Source organism: Etheostoma spectabile, chromosome 23 (genome assembly GCF_008692095.1).
Source record: "Etheostoma spectabile isolate EspeVRDwgs_2016 chromosome 23, UIUC_Espe_1.0, whole genome shotgun sequence".
Classification (NCBI taxonomy): domain Eukaryota; kingdom Metazoa; phylum Chordata; class Actinopteri; order Perciformes; family Percidae; genus Etheostoma; species Etheostoma spectabile.
This window is the reverse complement of record NC_045755.1, coordinates 15,015,711-15,042,099: the sequence shown is the minus strand read 5'-3', so window position 1 is coordinate 15,042,099 and position 26,389 is coordinate 15,015,711. Positions and strand designations below refer to the sequence as shown.

The 26,389-nt window shown below is 38.6% G+C and overlaps 1 long non-coding RNA gene across 1 annotated transcript; it reads right to left on the bottom strand.

Annotated features, from left to right (window-relative positions):
- Positions 1-842: 842 nt before the first annotated feature.
- LOC116673314 (uncharacterized) lies at positions 843-9,338 on the bottom strand. The gene is made up of 3 exons (XR_004327814.1): positions 9,255-9,338; positions 5,254-5,256; positions 843-853 (listed from the first exon to the last, which is right to left on the bottom strand). It is a non-coding gene; the product is annotated as an uncharacterized LOC116673314 (long non-coding RNA).
- Positions 9,339-26,389: the final 17,051 nt, after the last annotated feature.

The following is a 26,389-nucleotide window of genomic DNA, read 5'->3' as shown; positions in this document are numbered from 1 at the left end:
TGGCTCAACATATATAGCCACAGGCTTTCACACCGCAAGAACTGGAAAACCTGTCAGCCGAGGTTCCAAAGGCCTTTTTCAAAACTTGATCTAAAAATGCTAACAGAGATTTGTCCACTTTAATGTGAACGTTGCCTTTGGGTTGTAGCTTTTATGGAATGGAAATCGTGTTTGCACTTCTGTGCCGTGTATGTGTGCACTAAAACTATAAGCAATCATTTTGCATTGACTCCTCCATGTGCAACAACTGTGAACACATCGTTCATGCAGGAAGGCACTCCCTTTTCAAAAAAACAGATCGATTGGAATATCCATCTCCATGGCAACATTGCCTGTCATCAACGACACCCAACAATGTATTTACACTTTATTTTGAGCTATTAGGCACTAAGGAACAGCTAAAAGGCCAGCAATTTCAAGCTTGCCAGCAAGGAAGGGATCAGGGTCTGTCTCACTTTCAAAACCCTCCCTGCTTTGTCCCTGAACTCTGGGGTAAAGGAAAAATCTATGTGATCGCTCTCAGCCAGTAATGATATAACAGCACACAATGCCATAGATTTCTGACCTGCTGAGGGACAAATGAGGACTCACGACAGACTATAGTTTCTGCCATTAAAATGTGCGCAAATGCAGCATTATTTGCTTCATTTTTATAAGTTCTTGGACATAGTGACTGAAATACCTTATTTTAGTGCCTGAATACACACCCATGTCTCATCTGTAATTTTTCACTTCAAATTGGCTCTGTACTGTTTATATATTCAGCTCAGCTCAGTCCCTTGCTTCTTCCAGATAATGTAATCTCAAACAGCACGGAGATTAATCTGTCAATTCTTACTATATTAACCTGCGCCTTATGCAAGAGTATGAATGGAAGCTGAGCAGGAGTGGCAGAGACATCTCGGTAGAGCATCTCTGCACTGATGCACAGAGGCTCCCTGACCACTTCACCCCCATGTGAGCCTTTAGGCTCCAGTCCTTGTCAGTATGGATACTTCTGCTCATGCTGCTAGCCTGGGCTGATAAACAGCATTTGTTGATGCTGCCAGACAAAAGACAAGAATGAGAAGATCACTCTGTCGCACTTTGGACACAAGTAAACAAGTGTTGTTGTGTTGAACAAGTTGACAATGTCAAATTCTAGTGATAACTGTGGTTTGCCAAGCTTCTTTTACTCTTTTGTCTGCATTGCAAGAGGTGAACAATTAATGCAAGCTCATCTTTATAGACTGATCTGACATGAAAAGAAGGTCCTTAACAACTTCAACTTGGTTATCACAGTACTTTTGTTTTATTTAACTGATTTTGTTTTCATTTTGCATGACAAACAAATATAATATAGGGACAAATGTACTGCCGTTCTCTCATGAAAGGTTTGACAAAATGCAAATTTAATACATCTTTCCATTTATTTATGTTGTCTCCTGCTTTAGACTTTTTGTTAATGCATTCAAATCACACTTGTGCATCAGCACTGATGAATCATGAAATACCTTATCATTTAGAGAATTTAGAAACTTCAAAGAGCTAGATAGCTTTTGTAGCTACATCTCTGGGTTGGATTTATGCTCCTCATCCTCTGTCCTCTCATTGATGCAGTTTTTGTCTGGGGTAGACCGTGTTCCTGCTGCCCTGGAATTGTATTGTTCCTAGTTAACAGTACATGACACTCGCTGACACAGCTATAACAGCAGCATGGCCCACGGAAAGGTGAACCTTGCATGCAACAGAGAAACATAGAGTTTAACGCTGGATAAAAAGATAAGCAGCAGAAAGCTTTGCAGATTAGACGGGAAAGAAATGAGTGTTTAAAGGTGTACCGGAGCTTTATGTTCCCAGGTTTGTGTATGTGTGAAACAGAGCTCTCTTTTTAGGGAATGTAAGAGTAAGCTTATTTCCTTAATTTAAACTGTTTTAAGATATTTTGGGCAAAGATGCCAGTCGCTGCACTCCACCAATGGACATATCCATGTGTGTGGCAGATTTATTTTAAAATTGCTCACAGCTGACTGGATTGAAGATGCAAAGGTTAGGAATGGTTTTGATGAACAGCTGGCAGGTATATTTCACCATCTGACTGGGAAGATGCCTAAAACCACCCCTCTAAACACCTGCCAGAGGATTTCATGCACCAGCAACATAAAACAAGTTTGAGTGAGTGCCCACATCTTTTGAGTACCACTCCAGCTTTCAAAACGTCATCTCCCAATAGGTTGACAAGATTTGAGTTTATCTTTGTATCTCTCTGTTGGTTTATTCAAGTAGAAATACAGATCTTTTCAAAAACACATTCATACCTCCCATTTCATACTTCAAAGTATTTCACTTGTGGACTTGATGTTTCTTATTGCATAGACGTACCTCTACAGGAAAGCCTCTTATAGTGGCCTCCCTCTCTGTCTTTGTGCTGAGCCACTTTCGGACTCCTACATTTTATGTCATTTTTTTGTTCCCAGCAGCCCTGTCAACAAACTAATCGGTGAGACGTTTTGTCCTTCTACTTAAGCTGATGAACCGTCCTAAACGGAGCTGCATGGTGACATAAAGATATTGGACATTATCTCCTCAACACTTGCCATAATTGCCAGATGACCCCCCACCCCGACAGGTGTACATTTCTTCCCCTCCCCTGCTGCTCCCGGCAGAGTCGAGAGGAGCAGTGCCATCAGTGAGTAGCATCAATCAGCAAGTTTTTGCAAGATCGTTTGAAAAGCTTGAAATAGAGACTGTAATTATTATTTTTTTAAACGGAGGTGGTACCTATTAATACGCAGACTGTGTGCTCTTTTTGATGCCTCACGAACAGTGGCAAAGCTAGCAGGACTTTCAACAACAGTAAAGGAGAATCCCATTGCCCTACTGTGTGGTACAAATGTTTGTGTGTAGAGGATAAGCTCCTCAGAACACAGTTCTCCTTTTGTTCTTTAAAGGGATACAACTGAAATGCTATCTAATGCTGTTGCTAGGAGACACCAGGCATGGTCCACAGATAAAGAGCATGCGAAGTAACTGACGAGTGCTGGCACTGACTTCAGACCAGTATCACTAGCAGTGTGAAGGAGCAGCAGAAATATTTTATGGATTTGAACAGAGCGAAAGTCTTTGGAACAAGGCAATGCAAAATATGCCATGCAAACTAATAAAAAATAATGAGGAGAATAAGCAGATCCAGATACCTCGGTGGCTGTTTAATGTGCCTTTGTGCTTCACGTAAATAAGTGTCTACCTTTGGAATTTGAACTTCAGCAACCCAGACAAGCATCTCCTCCCTTGATACGCCACCTCCCAATAAATCCTTAATACACAGCAATCAAATAAGCATGAATTATTCAGTGTTGCCACACAACTCACACAATCATTTAATGAGTTTCTCACCTATGTTTTTGCACCGATATACTCGGGAGAAAATAACTTCTTGTCTATGAGAAAACTTTGAACACAAATGTTAAATCACTTATCTGAGTAAGGACTACTTGATTTTTCTAGGCTTTTAATGAAAAACAAACAAGGAGTAGTGGAATTATGAGATTAGTAGGATATCTAAACTGTAAACATTTGAGACAATTAGTTTGTTAAAAAATCCTGTGTAAACATCAGTCGACCAGCAAGTGTACGGTTCTCTCTGCCAGCGCTCGTCTCATTTGTCACACCCTGGCTGGTTCACATTCTGGGAGAAAACAGGAGGAACACACATCTTTGGTTCTTCCATATATCATAACCACACAAAAAAACATGACACGATTTTCTGCAGGAGTGATTTAGCTGTTGGTCTAATACAAAACTGAAATGAAAACAAAACAAAGCCCATAGACATAGCCCATAGTCTTTGAGCCTCAGAAGGCAACAAGAAGAAATTCATAGGTTTCAGTGAATACTTGCCAGCTACAAAAGGAATTGCTGGCATTCTAAAAAGAGATAAAGGCATATTTTAGCTGGGTGATACTGGCATGAGACTTACATAAAACAATAATACATAGAACAAATATAATGAAATTCACAGAGAAAATGTCTCAGTTTGCTAATATAGAAAATGCTGTTGCCCTTGGTGTAATGAATTGGTTTTGATAAAGCCCCTTCTCATATGAGAATAGAAGATGATGAAATAGTCAAATACCTGATTTATGGTTAATGTGTTTTGTTGAAATAGACCTCTATTGTCGGCACTATATGATTCATAGTATGCGAATGGTGAAGGAAACATAGAAGCTGTTTTATCCTTTTTATAAAACAACACTGGTGGACAAGATTTGAATATAAACACGTGGATTTGAGCGTGCCTTCTCTGCTCTGTATGGTTTGTCTTAAGCTGCTGTTCCTTTTTTTGTGGATGTGTATTTTTTTTATTTTTTTTATTTTTCCCTTACTATATCAAGTACATTTGCGAACAGACAGGAGCTTACATTTTCCCATAAAAAAGAGCCTATAAATTCACTTTATCAATGTTTGGTGCCAGGACTAGATATTGATATGTAGAAAAAGACAACACATCACATAATGTTATCTCATCATTGTAAAACATAAGGGACTGTCAGAAACAGCCTTGAGCCATTGACACAAAATACTGGGAGGCATTGCAGGTGCGGACAATCACTTAATGAGTCCTGATGTAAAACACGTTTGCCATTGATCCAAGTGGCCAAACCAAAGGTCTCTGGGAATTGTCTCAAATTGAAATGCAAACCCATAACAGGAATCCGAACATTAGATTAAAGCACCAAAATGCTTGCATCATTTTGTTGAGGTTTTTAAAGAGGGAATTGTTGATCTCTTGTTATCACTCCATAAACAAGGAAATACTTTCAACAGCATGCATTTTTCATTACTTTTGTTTGTAGGTATAAAGTGTTACATAAATCAGGCTATGAATAATATATAAGGAAACCATTCTGTGACAACATTTAGAATATAGATAGGAATGAAACGGCAAAGTGTGGTGTACGTACTAAAGTGGAGATTCCTGACTTGGAGTATGACAAAAAGCCATTTCAAGAACAGGCGCTCTCCCTCAGGCTCAGACTCAAGAAAAATAAAAGTAAAATAAAAAACACTGCATAAACTCCGCTACCGTGTGTTTATTTAAATATAGCTACACCTACATAGGCCTTAGATATTGCAATATAAGTTTATATATTACTCTTAGGATTATAGCATACTGTACATATGTCAAGGATGTATCAATTAAATGAACTTCAGCTGGAGTGGATTTAATACAGCAACACTGATGGCCGGATCTGTGATCTCTTTCTATTCCACATTCTTTCTGCAGCCTTCAATACCAGTTTTTAGGCTGCAAATAGACACACGTTACTGCAAACTAAACTGAGATGTCAGGGTTTCAATCTCCATTTCTGAAAAGTGCCACTTCTTAGCTGGATTACGTCTGGCCATGTCGTAAATAGGAGGGAAGAGGCCTCAAAACCGAGAATGTATAAGGGCGTGATATTTAAATAAAATACCATTGTTTCCAGCCGCTGCATTTATCAACATGCAACCATTCTTATGCTCTGATTGGTGTGATAAGAACGTTTCATGAATCCCATGTGAAGCACAAGAGGATTTCTGCGCTCATATTGGCGCTGGTTTCTACGTTAGGTTGATAAACAAGGGCCAATAAGTGCAATGTCCTGGGATTGTAGAGCTAAAATTACTCTCGCATGTATATGCCTTCTTCTAAAACGGGAAAAAAAGTGTGCCACAAAGAGCTGAGAGTAAAACTTTGCTTCTCTTATTTGTCAGAGCAACTTATTTTGCACTGCGCTAACTCAAAATCCAAAGTACAGCACAAAATAAGACTCCAAACCTGTAGGTTTAACAACACAAATGCGATAAGAAAAGGTGGAGAAACTAAAACATTACATAAGCATATTAAATTAACAGCTAACCGGCATGGCAAATATATATATATATATATATATATATATATATATATATATATATATATATATATATATACTGTATAGTTTTGACAACAACAGCAGGTATGTTGGCAGCTGGAAGAATATGTCTGCCAATTAAGAGGACGCGTCAAGGATGCCACTGTTCGTTCACTCTCAACTTCCTGCCAAACGCTGTGGTGTCTCACAGCCTCACTCTCCTCTGCCGGAAAAAAAAACGGCATTCCGAGACACACATCAGCGCAGATAGGAGGAGAGGGAGGGGATCATGTGTCGATCAACAATTTTTTTACAGAGCAGGTTTACTATCAGAATGAACCAACATGATGTAAACACAACATGATTTAGATTAAATAGTGTCTTTGGTGTCATTAGTGCCGTGGAACTGACAAGCAGGCACTCGCAGATGCACTGAACATACTTTAGAGAGTGAACAAAACAACATGAACACCTGGCTAAAGGATGCATTGTAGCTATAACCTCACAGTTTCCCATTCAATGGGACATTTATATTATTACCTGATGTTGAAACCAGCAGACTGGGAGAAAATATTGAAGGAATCAAGCTGGTGTTATGATGCAAAACACACAGTCCTAGATGGAAAACAGCAAATTTGACTTCATGAAGTGCTAAAAGTAGGTCATTTTAAAGGTGCTCCAAGCGATGTTGTGTGACGACACTTTTTTCAAACAAAACAAGGCTAGCTCGCCCCTCCCTCCTCCTGTCCCCTCTAACTCCCTTCTGTGCTTCCGCGCACTAACCCCCAACCCCCAACCCCCACCCCCAAATCCTTCTTGTTGGTTATTGGCTGGAACACTGGAAGAATGTTTGTTATGTTTGGTGGTGCTGGTGGGCACAGTTTGTTTTTGTTGCCGTTTGTAGACCCTGGGCTGTCTACAGAGACCACGTTTTTTACAGTTTGTTCAGGGGACAGTCAGCTCGCGGATAGTGATGAGATGTTTGTAGCTAGGAAATGCGTGACATTGCTTAGAGCACCTTTAACAATTTAAAAAGGACTAATTTAGTGCGTTAAAATTCTCTGAATCCAGACTAAAACTGATAGAAAATGAAACATTACGTTTGAAATGAGGGAGCACCTAGCAGTGAACTCTTTTATGTCTTTATCTGTCATTTTAATTCTTGAAAAGTTTTGAAACAACATCTGTTTTAAAACCTCTTCAAACACACAAAATACATGCTCACCTCGGCTATATGTTTTACCCAAAAAAAAGTGATACTGTTCCCATATACTTTGGCCCTCTGGGATGTGGCTGAGGTCATTGGGAAGTTAACACGCTAAATTTTTTGTTCCAAGTGTCAGTGTGATTCAAGGCCTTACTGAAACAGAGCTAAAGAGGTTAGAATAGAGAATTTCTATTTCCGTCCAAGTAAAGCATCTGTAAAATGATGAAAAAACTCTACTGTAAGCATATTAGAGGGTCTACACACAAAACTAGTACCCTAGCCACATGTCTCAATGTAAAACAGGAAAGATCCAGAAGAAAAACACTCAGAAAATTGATATTTTATGAAGTTATTTCTACAGATATGTCTGAGTTTTTCTTATTTTCTTTAAGAAAAATGCCAAAAAAATGCAAAATACAAAACTTCTCAAATAAAAAAACACATCCACATCAATCACACACATACTTGAAATAACTTTATACATAAATCTATAGTCATTAAAAAATTGATAAAATGATGAAATGCAATAAGAAGGCACTATTTTTGCTTTGACACAGCTGCAGCCATCACAGGGTTAAAATTTTCTGGTCAAGTTTGGTATTAATCAATTTGTCTTCTTATTGGCCAAACAAGTAGGCCGGTTTCATATCTAGTACGTATGTACTAGATATGAAACCGGCCTACATATACATCTAGTTTTAACAGGAAGGAATAAATGTCAGTCTTTCCCACGTTGGTCCTCCCTAAACTCTGCAACATGATTGGCTTCTATTAAGGCCATCTCGGGTCACACTAGACTGATTGGCTGACACGACCTGTCAGTCGAATCCTGCTCTCAGTAACAGTGTGGCAGATGCGGGCGAGAAGATAGACGCGATCAAAATCCAAAAATTATGAATTTTTTTGCTTTCTTTCCGTTGAAACTCTGCCAGAAACTACAAGATTGTGCGGGGACCAGCTCGGTTTGGATAAAATGGCTTGGATATTCTAATTCCTTGTATTGTTGGCAATGTAGGAAAAAAAAAGTTTTGGGCGATCTTTCACCGCTGTGAATGAAGACACAAGGAAAAAGGTATGAATGCACACTCCACTTTAGACACTAGTGGCGCAGAATCTTTCTGTATTTCTTTACTTTAAGTTTTCAAACGGTGTGCTGCATGAGCGTGTTTATTAAGATTTAATGCTTGTAATTTATGAATGGAGAAAACGTTTTCTCTTAATGGTAGAAAACGGTCCCGTCAGCGGAACGGTGTCGCTAAAGATTAATACCATTTTTAAATTTACAGTTGGGATAGTAATGTATATTGTAATGAATTTAGGCATTGTACTATGAAACATTCAGACAAACCTTGTACATACCGCATAAAGAAAGCAGTGTGGACATGTAGGTATTGGAGGCTGATGTGAGTAGTAGGCGAGACAGCTTGATAGAGGTGGTAGAGATGAGGAGGTAAACTGCCTTAGCTCTACAGGGAGCAGACATCATTATGTATTAATATATGTGTAGCATTTTACTGTAGTAGTAATTGACAGAACAGTAAACCTTTTAAATTTTTCTCATGTAAAAAGTATTACAAATGTGGATGGTAGTGTTTCACAATACTGCAGATTGGATGACAGTAAGAACACAATATTGGAGGAAATTTAGGAGTTTAACTTTTCTTAATTATGGAATCCTTTTGGTCAACTAAATATGTTTTCTTCAATTTATTAGTTACGTGATTTAGCTTTATGAAAATTTCCTTCCATGCACCTGCATCTTTTTAAATCTAATTAAAAAAATGTGTTCATAAAATGTAAATCATTACCTAAGGTACCAATTCCTAGTAATAACTAGACACTAATTTCCCATTAAAACAACTTTCAACTTAAAGTTTCTTTGCCAAAAAAAACTCTGAGTAGCACTCAATTTTTGACTAATAAAATACAAGTTTGGCACCCGTACTGGGTGTGTGTCCCAATCTGTACGTAGTGTTAAGAACATCCTAAAATGCCGACCTCTCCATTGATTTCCTATTGGGAGGAGGCATTGGCGCCCAACTAGGCAGTGGTGATGTGCTACCCATGACGCTGGCACCACTTTGATTTGTTGCTGACTTTTTGAAAGCGCAACCACTGAGATAACTGAATTTTGCCTAGCAACACAAAATAGCTTCCTTGTCACCCTCAATGACTCTCTCTGCACTTTGCTGTCTGTCCTACCTAGCAGTGCGCAGAGAGCAAATCGCTTATCATGTGTAGGGGGCTTAAGGGTTCTTGATAAGATACAATATCTTCTTCTGTGCAACAGTGTTTGTGAAGCACCCATTGTATGACATATGTCTATACAAAAAAAACGCACAGTACATAAAACATGGTTATTTCATACTTAGAAAGCTTGTCAAGGTCAACATCCGAATGAAGCCCTATAGTGAACATCAGCCTCTGTGCAGGCTAAGATTTATGTAAATCGGTCGATACATCTTCATGTAAATTGCTCATGGGAGACGTACATTGCATGGCCACAAAGGTCAACAGAATGGATTACATACCTATTTCATACATTCATCATTCATGAATATAATGTAACAGTGATTAAGTGGTGACTGCTCAGTAAAGTGAACCAGTCCTGACCTCTAGCCAAGGAAAGTAATTTTTAAATGTCTATTATGTAATATATTTACTGTGATAACTCTAAAAATGACCCAAATGCATCATCAGATATTAAGGAAACATGCAAAGTTGAAATACTATCTTTTCTGACAACTATGCTAATGCCAGTATTTTCACCTTTTGTAATTTCCGTTCCGTGACAGAATTTCTCTTTGTGTTTTGGCCTGTGTGTTGTTATCAACTGCCCAGTTTGACTGCCAGGCCGGGTTGCCAGATATACCTGTAAAAACGTAAAGCCAGCGTGCTACAGCTGTAACAATAGTACAGCCATGAAAACAGCAAACGAACGAAAGGGATCACGGAGATAGATTCTACCCGAGCTAAAAAAAATGGCATGTTTCTAACTGTTGCGTGACCAGAGACGTAACAACCCCGCGTAAATATTGGAGATGTATTTGAAAGATTGAGACAGCTAAGAACCCAAAAGAATGCAGAGTTGGCTAATTTTCTCCTGAACAGGTATGCATTAGCTTCATTTTAATTTATCACGGCTACTAGGAAGGGGCATGTTATGTCATTTCAACATTTGTGTACTCACATTGAATTGTATAGCTATTGTACCTGAGTTGTTCACATACTCACAAAAACAATTGAGACACAGCCAGTAAAGTGATCTTGACTGGTCTTGGCTAACGCCGCCATGCTAACCCTGCTATCTGCTAATATTACTGGAGGACCAGGCAAGCGGGCCACGGCTGTTTACAACATGCAGCATGTTCAGCGGCCCGTAGCTAACAGCGGTGTTCATTTTAAGCCAAGAGTGGGGGCAGTGAATTGGGAAAAGAGGACCGTAAATTAGCAGTGTGATTAGCGATTGTTGCCGTAATTCTAAGCCAATAAAGTATGTATTTCAGCAAAGGTAGTGTGTCTGTTAGTCGGGAACATAGCTCCACGTGAGCACGGGGTTTATTCCTGTCAATATAGCCACCATCTGTGAAGTAATATATGTGAGACAAGCGTCTAGCAACGTTGTTGTGAATGCTGTGGTCTCAGCCTGGCTGTCACTGTCTAATGTGAGGTGAGTGCAGATTTGAGTCGGTTATGCGTCACTTTGCGACAAGTGAAGCTGTGAGTTGCGACAAGTAGCATAGAAGATGCTAACGAGAGACTTCTGTAATGTCAATACAGTAAAAATAGACCTACTTAACCAAGTTCGTTCATTGCTGGCTACAAGTTAGCAATCAAACACAACAAAGGCTGTCAGTTGAATGTTGTTTTGAGCTAACTTTAGCAACCAATCAATCATAGATAGCTAAAACAATTTTGAAATGACTGCTAGCTTTGCTACAAGTTAGCAATCAAACACAACAAAGGCTGTCACTTGAATGGCGGTCTGACTCAACTCTCAGCGGGTATGACGCATTATGCCGTAAACTTTTTACATCTGAGCACGCGCGACTCAAATCTGCACTCGCCTCATATTGGGCAGTGACACTGGCAACCAATGTAAACTTTGAGTCTGGTAAGGAAGGGGCGGGGGAAACGACACTCCAGTATTTTTAATTTGTACTGCAGTAACTATTTTAAACACTAGCTGTCAGTATTACATATTGCACCTTTAATTCAATTTCAATTCAATTTTATTTATATAGCGCCAAATCACAACAGTTATCTCATTGCGCTTTTGTAAAAGAGCACGATGTTATTTATAGAAACCAAACAACCTTTAAGAATTACACTTTTAGAAAACCACAATTTAATAATATTTACTATTCAATAATTTAATAACTTAGTCTCTACTTTTTCCCTGCCTCAAAAAAGTTGGGACCCAAAGGTGCAACTTCAGTGCACAAGCTTACCCCGAGGGGTTATCTGTAACCTGCTGTCCTTGGCAGATAATAACAAGCTTCATTAGCCAGTCAATCAGTTAACCCAAAAAGTTACTTATTTGATTATTCATTAATTGCTCATGTAGAATGAAATGTAATTTGATATCATAGTGTGGCTTTATTTAGCATTTAATTAACATGGCTGCAAGCAGAACACTGTACCACCTGCCTGTGTGACGACGGGTCTTCTCAGATGGGCCCTGCTGATTTATGACTCAGGTAATAGATAAGAGATCATAATAGTTTCCATAAAGACAAGACAAGACAACTGAAGCAATGTTAATGACAAAAAAAGAAAGTTCTCTGTTAATATCCTGTCCTGGGAGTTTTACTTTTTCATTTTGATCACAAGTTTTAAAAGAAAAAACTTGTAATTCTCACTTAATGCCACTTCTGACATTGTGCATTATTTAATATTAGACATTTCATATTTAACAAAATAGTGTGATCCCTAGAAATACCACATATAAGGCTGGCAAATGAAAACTCCACTCTCTCTTGTAATGTTATTGCCTGAGCGATATTTAACAAAAGCTTATTTTCTTATTTCAGACAGAAGATTACAGATCTGGCATTTTTCCAGACCTGCAGGACGCTTCAGAAGAGCAGAGAGAATTTGTCATATATCTACTTAACTTCTCTTCCAGATAAACTGCACTCGGGGATTTTAGAGAGAAAATTCTAAGGAGCAAGTAGTTTTCTTATTCCTCACATCTGAAGGACGATGTTGACGTGACAGTACAGCAGGCGATAAAAGGAGGGATGGTAAGCGCTTTATCAGTATTTACAAAGCGAAGTACATACTGTGTTTGGAGATGAACATATAGATGCATTTCTAATTGGTCCACCGAAGACACCAGGGGTCTCTGTATGTATAGTGGGGAGCTATTCAGTGGTAGCGGCACTGAAATGATGGATACCAAGGCTGGCAGTGAAGATAAAAAGCACACAAAAAGATGGAGGTGAGAAAGAGAGCGGGAGAGTCAGGAGAGGGGAAGGAATGATAGACGCTGTTTGGGGACGAGAAACTAAGATAAGGCAATGGGTGCATATCAGTGGAAACAGATTTAACAGTGAGTAATAACCAGACTGAAGCACTGCCTTGGCTGCAGGAGAGAAAGCACTCAGGGAACGTTAATTGTATTGCAAGAATCTAATACATAAATCAAAACTTTTATGAAAGATGCATTTGCATGGCAATTATCTTAAATCCATGCAGAAAGTGCCTGACAACTTCGACAAGTAAAAAAGACTCAAAAATCTTCCACCAATAAAGCATGTATGTACCTCACGTTGATAAATCAGAAACAGGATGCATCAAGGTACTTCAGAATCAGAGCATGGTGTAGCAGCAAGAGGCCTTTTAAAATTAAATTAGCATCTTAATCAGGCCATCCAGCACATTTTTTAAACACCACCAGATGTTGGAGCAGAGACATATTCTCTGGATTCACTGACAGTTGAAAATTCTTAGTTCAGTCTGTACTATTTTTTTTTTTTTTAGGACAAGAGCTTGTCAATTAAAGGGGGGTGTAGAAAAACAGCAGCAGGACGGGGTCTCAACACAATCCAAACTGAATAATCAGCCTCACCCCTTTTTGTTTTTATTTGATTTTCTGTTTCAAGGGGTTAAGACATTAGTTAAGGATAGCAAAAACCACTGTATAATTAAGTCCATATTTTCTGTAAGGTCAATACAAGCATCAGAGAGAAAGCTCTTGCAATCTGTGTCAGACTCTGCAATTAAAATGTTGAGGGATGTCAGATTGTGAAAATAAATTTGAGGTAAATTGTAGCTTTATGATGTAAAGAGACAAATATACACAAGCAGAGATACGTCATTAACAGGCATCATCTGTCTGTGCCGCTTTTAATTTTATTGAATACACTATATTGTAGAGAGATATACTACATACAATATGAAAAAATGAGACTCAAAACAAAGGTCTAAAGGTAGGTAGATAAACTGTGACTCAGCTTCACAATTCTGCTAGTCTCACTTTGCCAGACCTTCCTCTGCCCTAAGGAGGAAAGTCTGGCTAGTCCACACCAAGGTTGTTTAGTTTTGCATTTTTCATTAGTTTTTATTTTTATATCGTTTTGACTTTTTATTTTCAAAATCACTTCATACTTAGACTTTTCTTTATTAATCCTTTTGGGATGACTCCCGCAAGGAAATTGAATTTTCCAGCAGCAGCTTTCAGCATGAAAAATACAGTATAGAGAGAAAAAGAAAAAGACAGTATAAAGATAACAACAATAATAATAACAACAATAAAACCTTTGGCTATAAAAAGACATTTACCATAAATTATCAGTCAAGTGTCCAGGTATTTATGTGAGTCCAGGTGTGTATGTGTATGTACTGTCCACTTTACCTTATTTCCTCCTCCCCCCGAGTGAGAAGTTGTACAGTGTGATGGCATGAGGGACAAAGCAGTCCTTGAGTCTGCTTGTCCCACACTTGGGAAGGAGCAGCCGTCCACTGAACAGGCTCCTCTGGGTGCTGATGACGGTGTGCAGGGGGTGGCTGGCATTGTCAATAATGTCCAGCAGTTTGTCCAGTGTCCTCCTGTCTGTCACTGTCACCAGTGAGTCCAACTAGTTTGAATTAGTCTTTAAAGCAGGTCTGCTAGTTTAGTTTAGTTTTTATTAATAGTTTTAGTCTTTCTTTGTAATATGGGTTATTTTTTGGGATTCAAAAAGGTCAGAAAAAGTATTGTGTAATAATAACTCAACAAAAACATTGTGCAATTTTAGAAATATGTGCTCACAATGTATTCAACAAAAACACCAGTACTTAAAATGTAGCCTACATATGGTCATAACTTTATAAACAGTCTTCACAAGATGCTATAGTACCAGTACGTGCAAAATGTGTGCGTGACGTGTTCCAGAAAAAAAAAAAACTAAATAGCCAACAGACTAAAGAAGACATGAACAGGTGTTTTGAACTCTGTTTCGAGTAAAGAGGTGAAGGTTTCAAAGTCAATCAACTCACACAGTTGTGTAGACATGCCAGTATTAATCCACATATTAACCCACATTCTCTCTCTCTTTTGGTGTTCCTGCGTATTTACTAACCAGCCATCGGGTCTCTAGTGAACGCACGCCTGTAGTGTTCTCTGGCCAACGGTTGTCTCCGTCATACTGCCTGGTCCTGTACCCATACATCCATGCCCTGTACCAGGATTAACTTTTAACTTTCAAAGAAAGGGGGCTTTGCGTTCTCCATTACCTTGTACCTTGTTCATTTTAGTTAGTTTTGCAAACAGAAATTACGGTTTTAGTTTAGTTATTGTTTTTTGTAATGCCTCGTTTTTATTTTTAGTTCAGTTAAAGACAACGTTTTTTCCCACCTGGTTTTTGTTGCTTCATTTGTTTTCGTTAACGATTATAACCTTGGTCCACACGTTATTCCAGGATGGCTAAGCTCCACACGGAGATGCCGTTCTGCTGCAAAATAGCCTCGGGAAAGAACTTCTTTTGGTGGAACTTGTGTACATTTAAAAGTTGTTTTAGTCGTGCAACACAAAACTCTGATTGGGCACATAGTCCAGCTAGCTGTCTGGATTTACCCTGCAGAGATCTGAGGAGCAGTTAACCATAGTCCTCATAGACCAGAGTTTAAAGGTGCCCTAAGCGATTTTTTTTTTTGATTTTTTTTGTCACACACAGCAAACATCTCCTCGCTATCTGCGAGCTGCACCAAGAAACATAAACAGTCTTCCAGCGTTCCAGCCAATACCCGCATTGGGTATGGGGGTTGGGGGGTTAGAGTGCGGAAGCACAGAAGGAAGGGAGAGGGGATGGGATGAGGAGGAGGGAGGGGAAAGCTAGCCTTGTTTTGTTTGAAAATACTTCAAATGTCAACCGGAAGTGCCGTCCCCCAACATCGTTTAGAGCACTTTTTTAAAATTTCAACACAGAGAACGCAGAAGGAAATGGACTGAAAAGATGTGCATCTGGTGGAATTTCCGGCAGCACCAGAGAAATCCCAGAAGTGGAGTCATGGATATAGACTACAGTGGCAATAGGCTAAAACTGTGTTAACAAGTCTTACAGTACAGGTTGTTTATCCATGCTCTCTACAACGACACATGGTTTTTTTTCTGATCAGCAGGACAACTTAATTTGTCTGTTTGGTTGAAAAATGCACTGTCGGAAGATTAATCTAACACAACTATGGTTAGGTTTATGCTCAAAAACTTTGTTTTAGGGAAAGATTATGTTTAGGGATAATATAAGTACTTTGTCCAAGGTTTTTGGACCATCATCATCACGGTTACAACAAATGAACACGTGGTTAAAGTTAGGGAATGATTACAACAACAAAACAACAACACAGAAACAACCATGGCATTGACCCATCCATCCACCCCGACCTCCTCCCTCTGCTTCCATCATGATTACTACGGTTGCAAGAGGGCTTTGTCACATGAATGTAATGCTGTTGTTCTGCTTGGGAGGACAATCTCCACGGTGTTGTTGGTCCAAGACAAGCCCAAAGATGAATGCACTGCTGACATGAAGAAAATAGCCACAGAATTGACCAGATTAAACACTTCAATATAATGAAAGGACATGAAAAAGGAGTAATCAGATTAGTATTTTAGTCCCAGAAATGGCAGAATATGCATCCATAAAAAATGGAATGTCAGCTGCTGAAAAAAACAGCAAGGATGGGTGACTTAACCTTGTGTCCCATAATAACACAAAAACAAGAAAACGACCATCCCTTTAGACTAAAACCTCTCCGTTTTTTTGCCCAATAGAGGAGCAGACAGAAAACTGTGGATGTATGCTTAGAGAATTGGATTGCATCCTCAAAAGCCCTTTTGAACCTCTTCGCTTGCACATACACACAATCTTAAGAGAAAACAAAACAGAGCCCAGGGCATTGCAGAGAAATACTTCTGTATTGGCAGTGAGTGGAAATGAGACTGGCGAGAAGGAGCAAAAAACTCAGCTATTCAGTTTTTCATTGCTCAACTGTTCCACTCAGAAACCATTGATCTCAGAAACACATGGTGCTCCGCCCCAAGTACCAGCCACTGGAAATACATTCTTCGGGGGTTGAAGACGGAATGTTGCTCTAGCCATTTTGGGTCAGAATACAGTTATACAGTACATAACCATAAACATCAGACCTGCTTTCTGTCATCCAGAGGTGGCTGTCATCACCACGCACCGTTCTGGAGGAAAACGATCCTGTGTTCCACATAGACGGCGACAACATACACAGAAGAGGTTGAACATATCTTTTTATGTTAAACAAACCCTTTTAGATCCATAACGATATGCCAGAGAGTTGCTGTGTGACAGGTTGCACCAACAATACATCCCAAAAACCAGATATTTGATTTGTTCCCCCGCCAAGTCCTAAAAAAAGATCCCAACAGATGGGCTTTGGCTCATACCTAAGATTATCTTAAAGGAGAATTCCGATTGATTCCAACACGTAGCTCTGTTGTTTGTAAATTTGGAGTGCTGTCTTTATTTTTTTCTTGCTAAAACTGCTGCTGGAATTCTTCATTTTCCGGGCGGGAGTCATCCCAAAAGGATTAATGAAAAGAAGTCTAAGTCTAAGTCAAAGTCTCAAAGAGGAAAACTAAAAGAATCAGTGCTGCCTACACCGTGTTATCCTCCTGCTAGAGTTAGCACCCAACAGGCTTGAACAGGGCAAGTTTTTAAATGTTTTTAGCCTCTAAACATGTTCAAAATATAATTAAAAGTGCCTACCCATGTGCAGTGATTCCTTCTGAGGGAACAGCAAATCTGACTGCAGTAGATGTTAAAGAAATGAATGAAAGCTGTGCTAATTAAACTGTGTATAGTTGGCAGTTCGAGAGCTTAGGGACCGTCTACAAACTACAACACTGAAAAGAGAAAACAAAAATGTGTAGGCTATCAATTTAATGATTTAAATAAGTTAGTGTCTCCCAAACTTCATCCTCAAATATAACTTGTCTCCTGCTAGTTGTACTACAGTACTTACTTTAAAAAAAATAAGCATATTCTTATTTTTGAAAATACGTTTGTATTTCTTTTCAGTGTTGGAGTTTGTAGACGAAAGCCCTCCTTGCAGAATCAAAACAGGAACTAAACACAGCTGAACTAGCAGAACTTTCACATCTACAGCAGTTGGATTCACTGTGTCCAATTAGAAAGAATCACTGCACATGGGTATGCACTTTTAATGACATTTTGAACATGTTAAGAGGCTAAAAACACTTTAAAACGTGCCCTGTTTAAGCCTGTTGGGTGCTAACTCTTGCAGGAGAATAACACGGTGTAGGCAGCACCGATTACTTTCATTTTTCTCAGCACTCCATTTTGAATTGACCGGAATTTCAAGTGCGAGGCTGATACATATACAGTATAGCAGCATCAGACCCCAACTAAATCTCAGCCTATAGATCAAACATTTGTCTATTATTAACATGTTAATTATTTATAGACAAGACAACATTTTTAACAGTAAAAATTTTATCAAATATTTTTATCCAGATATCATGTTGGGTCATTGAGAACCTTTACATGCACACTAATATTCCAGCATTATTCCGAAGACGACCACATTCCGAATTTGATTCAGGTCATGTAAACAGCATATTATGTTTGGATGTTCCAAATAAGCCCTTTCCAAATTTAGCATTTTCCGATTAAGACGTGGGATCTGCTGGTATTATACCGGTTTTAGAAGCATTCTTTGGACATGTGTGCAGTGCATTTGAAATATGCATCTCAATCTAAGTTTTACCGCAGTTTGCAAAAGTTTGTGGCCAGTTTACGACCTGTTTACGGCTGACAACTCTGTTTGTTGCTATGGTTGTTGTACACAAACCAACCAGCCAACAGTTCAAGTGAGTCCAGCTGTGGTAAAAAAAAATGCTCAAAGAAAAATAAACACAGCTACTTTAATCATTATGAAAGACTTGGATATCTACAGGTTTTTGGATAGATGGACACATCACTACACCAACCTTTTTAAGAAGGTGGTTGAAGGAATGAAAAAGGGGCGTTGTGTTAGCACTGTCTAACAAGTCCGGCAACAGTGGAAAGCTTGAAAGAAAATTCTGTTTTGCAAAGGTGCATGTAAACAGGACTATTAGTGAACTAGTCACTTTAATTATCCATGTAATTTAGTCAGAATATTGTCTTTTTCGGAATAAGGGCAAAAAACAGAATATTGTGTGTCTGTAAATGTAATCTTTGATCCACTTAGATGGTAGACGACTGAGAGAACGTGACAGCGATCAACCTTAAATTTATGAAGGTATCGCAAATACTCAGGTTCGGGTCACAAAATGTTTATTGGACATGTCTATAACACAAACATTTGTTTAACAAGAAATAAATCTACACACCTTTTGTCAAAATTATTCAAACACACATCAAATTGTATTGACATGTATTGGATCTTCTGTATTCTAACCCTCTAAAAGGGGGCGCGGCCTTGATGTTTTGTTTGCAAAATTCGGGTCTGATGTATAGTTGCACACGTCAAATAGTAAAAGCAAAGGTAAAACTGGGGTTTTAATGTATCAAGAGTTAACTCCACGAGGGCCCAAACAGTTAATGTTGTAAATCAGTTTTATAGCCAGTTCACCTAATAAATGTCCCTCAGTGCCTGTTCCAACAGCCTACACAGTACTAAAGAACATTCAAAGCTCCAATGATTGAAGCTCTACAAGACATTTTCCGGTATAGTGCTTACAAAAAAGTAGAAAGTGGGGAGAATTAAAATGTGAGAGACTGGAGATAAAACGGCATATTCAATCAAAGACAAAACATATTCTAACTCAAAGGAGGAACAGATGGGCTACAAAATAAACCCAATCCAGCGTATCGCCAAATGTTTTTGCAACATTTTAAAATATACTGTGGAACTCTTCATTCCCACCATATCTCTGCCCTCTTGATAGTTAGTCATGACTGGGCCTTTTATTCATTGCCTATTACCTTTGCATGAGGCGAATGAAACTGTGTGCATTAAATCAATGATGTGAGCCCCTGGCAATTCCATTACACCAGAACTGTTTTCCCTTTCTTTGCCTTTGCCATAATTTCCCTAAGCGCCTGGTGTGCCTTGTGCTTTGTTTGTCATCATTTCTGACATTTCTCTTGCACTGCAATCATTTGTCAAATGCAAGTGGTAACATCTTTCAGAGCGCCGCTTCAATTCCATTGCCTTTGTCATTTTAGATTATGTTGTTCGTCATCTTTATCTACTCAAGACAGCTTCCTTAATAAATCCATTGTCATATATTTGTGGAGCATAAATAAATCGTCCTGTTTACAACTATGATTTCACAACAGTTTGGTATCTATAAGACAGACAAAGAGATTTATAACAATGTGCATCCCGGACAACTTCAAGCAGGAAACTTAGCTGTCTCTGCCAACTGGGTAGGTCGTCTTTTTCATCCCAACACCACTATGTCTTAGATATTCAACACTATCTTTCACATCTTCTCTGTTATAGCAGTTTGTTGTTGTTTGACCATCCTACACCCCACCACCACCGTAAAGGCCATCGTATTGTACAAGTTAAATACATTTTCAGGTTCTTTACGCTTCTTGTCTTGGGTGTCTTTTCTGGCTTATGAATAATCCAAATATCAGGTGTAAGTCACAAATGTATCCTTTTAGCGGCTTGGGTTTTACACAAACAAGCTAGGTAATTTAATTATGCCTTATTATAAGCCAGCTTTATTAAGTTCATGAATATTGTATTGCTGTTTTCCATTAATGAACACTAGAATTATCCAAATAATTTAAAACAGCTGGTTTAAAAAACAGCTAAGGTGTTTAACACTCATGGGTCTGTTGTAATGAATCAATTAAATTAATTGAGTCTGGTGGCTGACAACTAAAACAACATGGTTGCTCACATATTTCCAATGGATTGCAGCACTGACAACAGAAACACATTTTCTTTGTGGGTGCTGAAACTCTTTTTTGAAGATGTCGAGACAGGGCTGGAGTGGGACTCATTTTCAGCCCTGCAGTTTCTTGCCATAGACCGGCCCAATTTACTTCACGACTGACTATATTAAAATAACGTAACTAAAGCCTTTAATAGTCTGCAAAAGTGCACTGTTCTCTCTATATAGCCTTGTAATTCTGTGCAGTTTTGTAAAATGTAATTTCCAATTCAGTGCAAACACACCAAGCAAATGAAAGAAGAAATACAAATGTGTATATTTCATTAGAAGTTATCATCATTTTTTTTCATCCTATTCCCTTTCAGTCGCAAACTTTGTATATTCATTTACTATCCTATTTTTGATGCAAAAAAGCATTTCATTCAAGAGGAACTTTGTTGCAGATATGCAAAGATTTATTGTACATAAGCATAATTTGAAATGTCTTTGGGGATTAGACTCCGTCGTTAAATATATTTTAAAGGGGTAGAGAAGCCAGACACATTCCCCCCGATAGAGTCTATACACTGGTGATAGTGGAGAAGAAACCCGGAGACGGAATGAATGAGCTGTCTGCTGGAAAGGGACTCAGTACTAGAGGTGGAAAGGGAGGAAGAGGGTTGCACTTTTGCCTGAAAAGATATCAAGAGAGAAGACATTTAAAGCAGGATGTCGTGCTGTGATTAGATCATGAATTTGATGGCCAAATTTGATTGGTTTACTGAAAAGTGAATGCCTCTTATTGCAGTTATTAAGAAGTCTTTCCTAAATAATGGATCACTAGTAACATTTGGGTATATAAAGTGGGTATATTGTAACTGATCTGAATATGTTTGCTAGTTCACACACTGTGGTACAACAGCTTACCTGTGCCTTCCACACTGACAACAGTTATGCACACTACTGGCTCTGCTTCTGATACTAAATCACATTGATATAATTGTCATGACGTCTCAGCATAAATCTCCCCTATTTTACAAAGCTTTCTGATCAAGTCAAGTAAGTTTCATTAGTGTGAATTGTCTGGTGTCATTGATAAACTCATTTTGCATATAGAGTAGATCTACACCATACTCTTCATTAATATTAATTCTAGTTCTTATAATATTCACTCAATGACCAATCCTACTTGCCCACTCTGAGCTCATGGCTGCCAGTTGGCTCTCCACTGTTTGCAGTAAAATGGACAAGTGGCTACTGCTGAGGAGCTAAAAGAAAATGTTTGATTCATGAACATGAATGGTGGATTGCAGGCAATGTTGTATTATGCTTTGCATGTCCGCTAGCATCCTGCACTGGTCGTAACTAGCTTGCCCGTCTCACGTCTTCATTTGGCATTAGTTGGTTTTAATTAAAAAGTTGCTAAATCTTGAGTGATTGCGCCATTTTAGCGCCGCCTTTGGGATTTCTGGTCCGTTTCCATTTTTTTTTAACTTCTTTTTGCGCGCATGTCGCAATCGCATCCTAACAAGCACCACTGACTGAAGTGATAGAAAACAGTGGTCTGCAAGAATAAATAAATAAATAAATATAGTGGCATGGACAGCATCAATGATATATTTCAATAATATTTTTTCAACCCAGTACCATGACTGAACGCCGGCCATCACGACCAAAAAACAGATCGGCCTACTGTCAATTCTCCCGGTGCTCCCAATTAGCCAATCAGGGCCTGTGTCAAGAGGCTGTTGATGCCAAAAAAAATGACATTTATTATGTCCAGTTTAAAGACTTTCAACAACACAGCTGTAACCACTTAACCCAGTGGCATTCTCTTCATGGAACAAAGCTAATGGAAAGGTAATGTTTGCATTCTCTGTGAGAGTGAACGTGAAACAAGTGGAATCGACTCATTTAAGTAACTATAGAAAAAATGGGATTCCTTTCCCATTTTGTTGGTTAGGGCTATTTCTCAAGTAGTTGACAGTATATTTATTCAAAAATACCTAAAAGTCTGGAGTGGTTTCATAACAATATCGCATTCTAATTGTTCTGGAGGAAAATGTAAATACACTTTGTAAATACAACTGTTTTGTAAATACAAATGTAAAGACTACCCTTTACTATATATGAACACTATTCTTGCACATCTGGACTTAAGTGCAGCCTTATGCTATGTTCACACCAATGCAAAGAATACAATTACATACAAGTCAATAAAAAGATGTGAATGTAAATTTGCAAATTATGCAAATTTGTGCCCCTGTGTCACATAGGCCTATTGACGTCGATATTCTCCTGATGTCCTGATTTTGTTGAATTTGACATAGGGAAAATTATTGTAGCTTCCTCTGGGCTGTGAAAGTGCAATAGTGACTATTTTCGGTATGGTTGATGATAAAAAGAAACAATGAAAAGAAACTTTGCTATCTACATGGTGCGTCTCCTCCTAACCACAAATGATCCTGCGGTCAAACAGCAACAGGTAGAAGTCTTACAAGTCTGCAGTTGAGAGAGTCAGCAACCTAAAGTTCCTCGGGGTCAACATCAGCGATGACCAAACCTGGTCTCCACTCAAACACTGTGGCAAAGGAGGCCAGGAAACAGCTCTCTTCCTCCAATGACTAAGGAGATTCGGCATGGACTCAAGGATACTTTACACTGTATATACTACATAGCTACCCTGGACTTTCCCTATAGTTATTTTTATGAAAACTGCCACTTTTCACTGTACATAGCTTCATAGCTACCATTGGACTTTGGTTAACTGTTATTTACATGAGTACAGGTTTTTTTATTTGTATTTATTAAATAGTTTCCTTTTTATTATTATTATAATCATTGTTCTTATTATTGTTGCACTGTTTGGGAGGGCGGGTTACAAGCATTTCATTGTGTAACTTACTGTAATGACAAACACCTTGAATCCAAACGTCGGCTTCCCTAAATACAGAGTTGCTTGTGTACCCGTTTATAACAAATTATCAAAGGTAAAACCAAGAGAAGAGGTCATATTGCCCTTGCCCTGGTCCTTGCACTGGCTTCCTGTTGGAAAGGTTTCCAACTGTAGAACTCCACCTTTGCTTTTATCTAGAATCTATTTTTACTACTCAATATCCAAATATTCAATTAGTTCAACAACAACAACAACAACAACAACAAGGTCATTTGAACCATTGAACATCTTTAATCATCACATGTGAGTGGCCTGTGTTTTCAGTCAGTAAATTTTAATAAATATAGATATCAATAAATATAATGAGCACATTTATATAGACAAATACAATCATAAAAAATACAGTATACAATGAAATGCTTCTTTGCACATACAAAACACACACACACATCCACACAATACAACAAATGTATACAACAAATAAAATAAGATAGCACTTACTCCTCCATCAAACCCTTAGGATATTTAGTTTTTAAATTATGTTTGATAAATGAAGTCATTTTATCCCCTCCCTTCCTCAGTGGTGTAACTACCTCAATAACAATAAAACGCAGCATACAGACTTCATGGCCTGTGAGATTAAAATGTAGAGCCACAGTAGCAAAGATTCCTAATGTTGCTTTTATGTTTGGAAGTGTAATTCTCTGCTAAACAAACCCACAGGGATGTCAGCAGTAGAAATATCACATATGTACTCATATGTGTGATTCTAACTTTCATTTAGATATTTTTTTGTACATTGTGTGGGTGTAAAAAGTGATTATTCTTAATCATTGCACTGCAGCTGCATTGCATTGCCCATTCCCCCAAGACTAATCACGCATGATTAGTTGATGGGTTTTGAGGTTGGAATGAACACATTTCTAAATTTAACTTGAAAAGCCCAGTTTTAAATGTCACTGTGCTCGCATCATTATCGCATGTATTAAACGGAATACTTTGGAAAAACGACAAGGACAATCGAGTTTTCCAGTTTTAACACACCGGAAAAAAACATCTTGTCTGCAAAAATCTGTTTTGTTTAGTCTTTCCATATGTTGGGTACAAGAGTGCTGGATACAAATGTTTCCATCATCTACTTTGCAAAGGACACTGCCTCCGGACACACTGCCTCTCCCCAGGATTTTATAGGATATGGTAATATTTTATGGTTCGTAACTGCTGGCAGTATAATGGAATGAAGGTCATTGTGATTTAAAAGCTCAAACAAACATTTTATTAGCACACAAGGTTGATTCATGCCCAATAAGAGCTGCTAAACTTATAATTTGATAAAGATTAGACTCCATTTTCTTGTGTAAGTACAGATGAACCTGTTTTAGAAATATGAGGATTCTGTTTTAGGTTTCCCCTTTAAACCACAGCACAAATGAGTACCTAGCTACTTCAGGTAGCACACATCCGCACTGTGCTCCAGTGTTGGTCCCAGGCAGCATCTGTATAATTTGATTGCTGAGCCTGCAAACCCTATTGAGCAGACCTACAGTAGGAGCTCTTGGTAGAGAGGTTACAAGTAACCCCCAGGCAAGACTTGATCAATGTAAGCTGCTTACAATTCTTGTGACTTCATAATTTGCCAACCAAGTGATCTAGAGAAGTGATCCAAAAAATGATCACGTTTTTAACATCTGGCTGAGTAAAATTCAATATTGATTCCCTGCACAGAGCAGTCTTATCTTTCAAATGGAGCTCGACAGGATTCTGGTAGTATGTTTCAATGTACAAGGAGCATAAAAAGGAACATCTACACTAGCATCATAGATTTCCCTCTAAATTCAACTCAATTTATTAAATATATGGTATAAACATAGTTTTGCTCTCTCTCAGTATCACCTTCATGCTCACAACTGCCAACAGTGAAAAAACATTTGTGAAAAACATGGCAGACCGTTGAGAAATGCACATGACCCAAAGCTTGTCAGAGATAAAAACCAATTATTTTATTGCTTTTGAGTTATTTCTCAAAGGCTCCCATCTTATGAATATCAGGTAACTCAGGTGCCTATATGTTTGCACTGCAGCTATGTGCTGAATTGACAAAAGCAAGTTAACACAAAAAAAGGGATACTTGGTTACATTTTATTTGACAGGACACATAAATCATCCGGAACTCAAGAGTTTGGGTGAAATTGAAAATAAAGAAAGTAGAGAGATATGGAACACAATACTATGAACCTTGATAACTTATTAAACAATGGCTCCCTGTGCACGGAAACATAAAATCCTCCCCCGCCACTTAAAGAGGGGCCCAGATGTGGCTGCGTCATTTGTGGTCTGGAAATTGTTTGTCCCGTTGTGGTCGTTTCGTGTTTCTTTTTAGATGTTTTATGTCTCTTTGTGGAGATCGTCTGTCTCTTTGTTATCATTTTATGTTCTTGCGGCAACACAGTCTCACTCCCAGTATGTCAAAAAATGACACTAGGTTAGGGCCTTTGCCGTTACTGATGGGAAAAGTCTCCTTTAGTGTATCAGTTAGACGCTAAGGACTTTCAACTAATTCCAATGTAATCCTATCCACTGGGATATTTGACGCTCTGGGTACAACCTTGGTCGGGACCCTTTGGCGTCACTTTTTGACACTCGGGACAGGACCTCCTTGGTGTCATTTTTCAACGTTTAGGGTAAAACAATTTGGTTAGGGTTATGGAAAGATTGTGGGGTTACAAAATGTATGTTTAAGTGACATGCGGGACAAGAATGGAACGCAAACCCCTGTCTCCTCGGTGAAAGTCCTGTAAGCGTTTTTGTTGTTGTTGATTTTTGGTCTTTCATACTACTTGCTATAGTTGTTTCTCTTCATACTACGTCATCTCACAGCGCCATGGTCGAGTTGCTGCAATGCCCGGTGCATCCCATACAGATGCTATAGGGTGCCTGGTGCTTTGGAATCTGGTGGTGAGAGCCACTGACAAAGCATGTGGACATTTTCCATCTCTTTGTGGTGGTTTGACCTTTCTTTGTGATAATTTTGCGGTAATTTGTGTCAATAGTGTGAAGTCAGG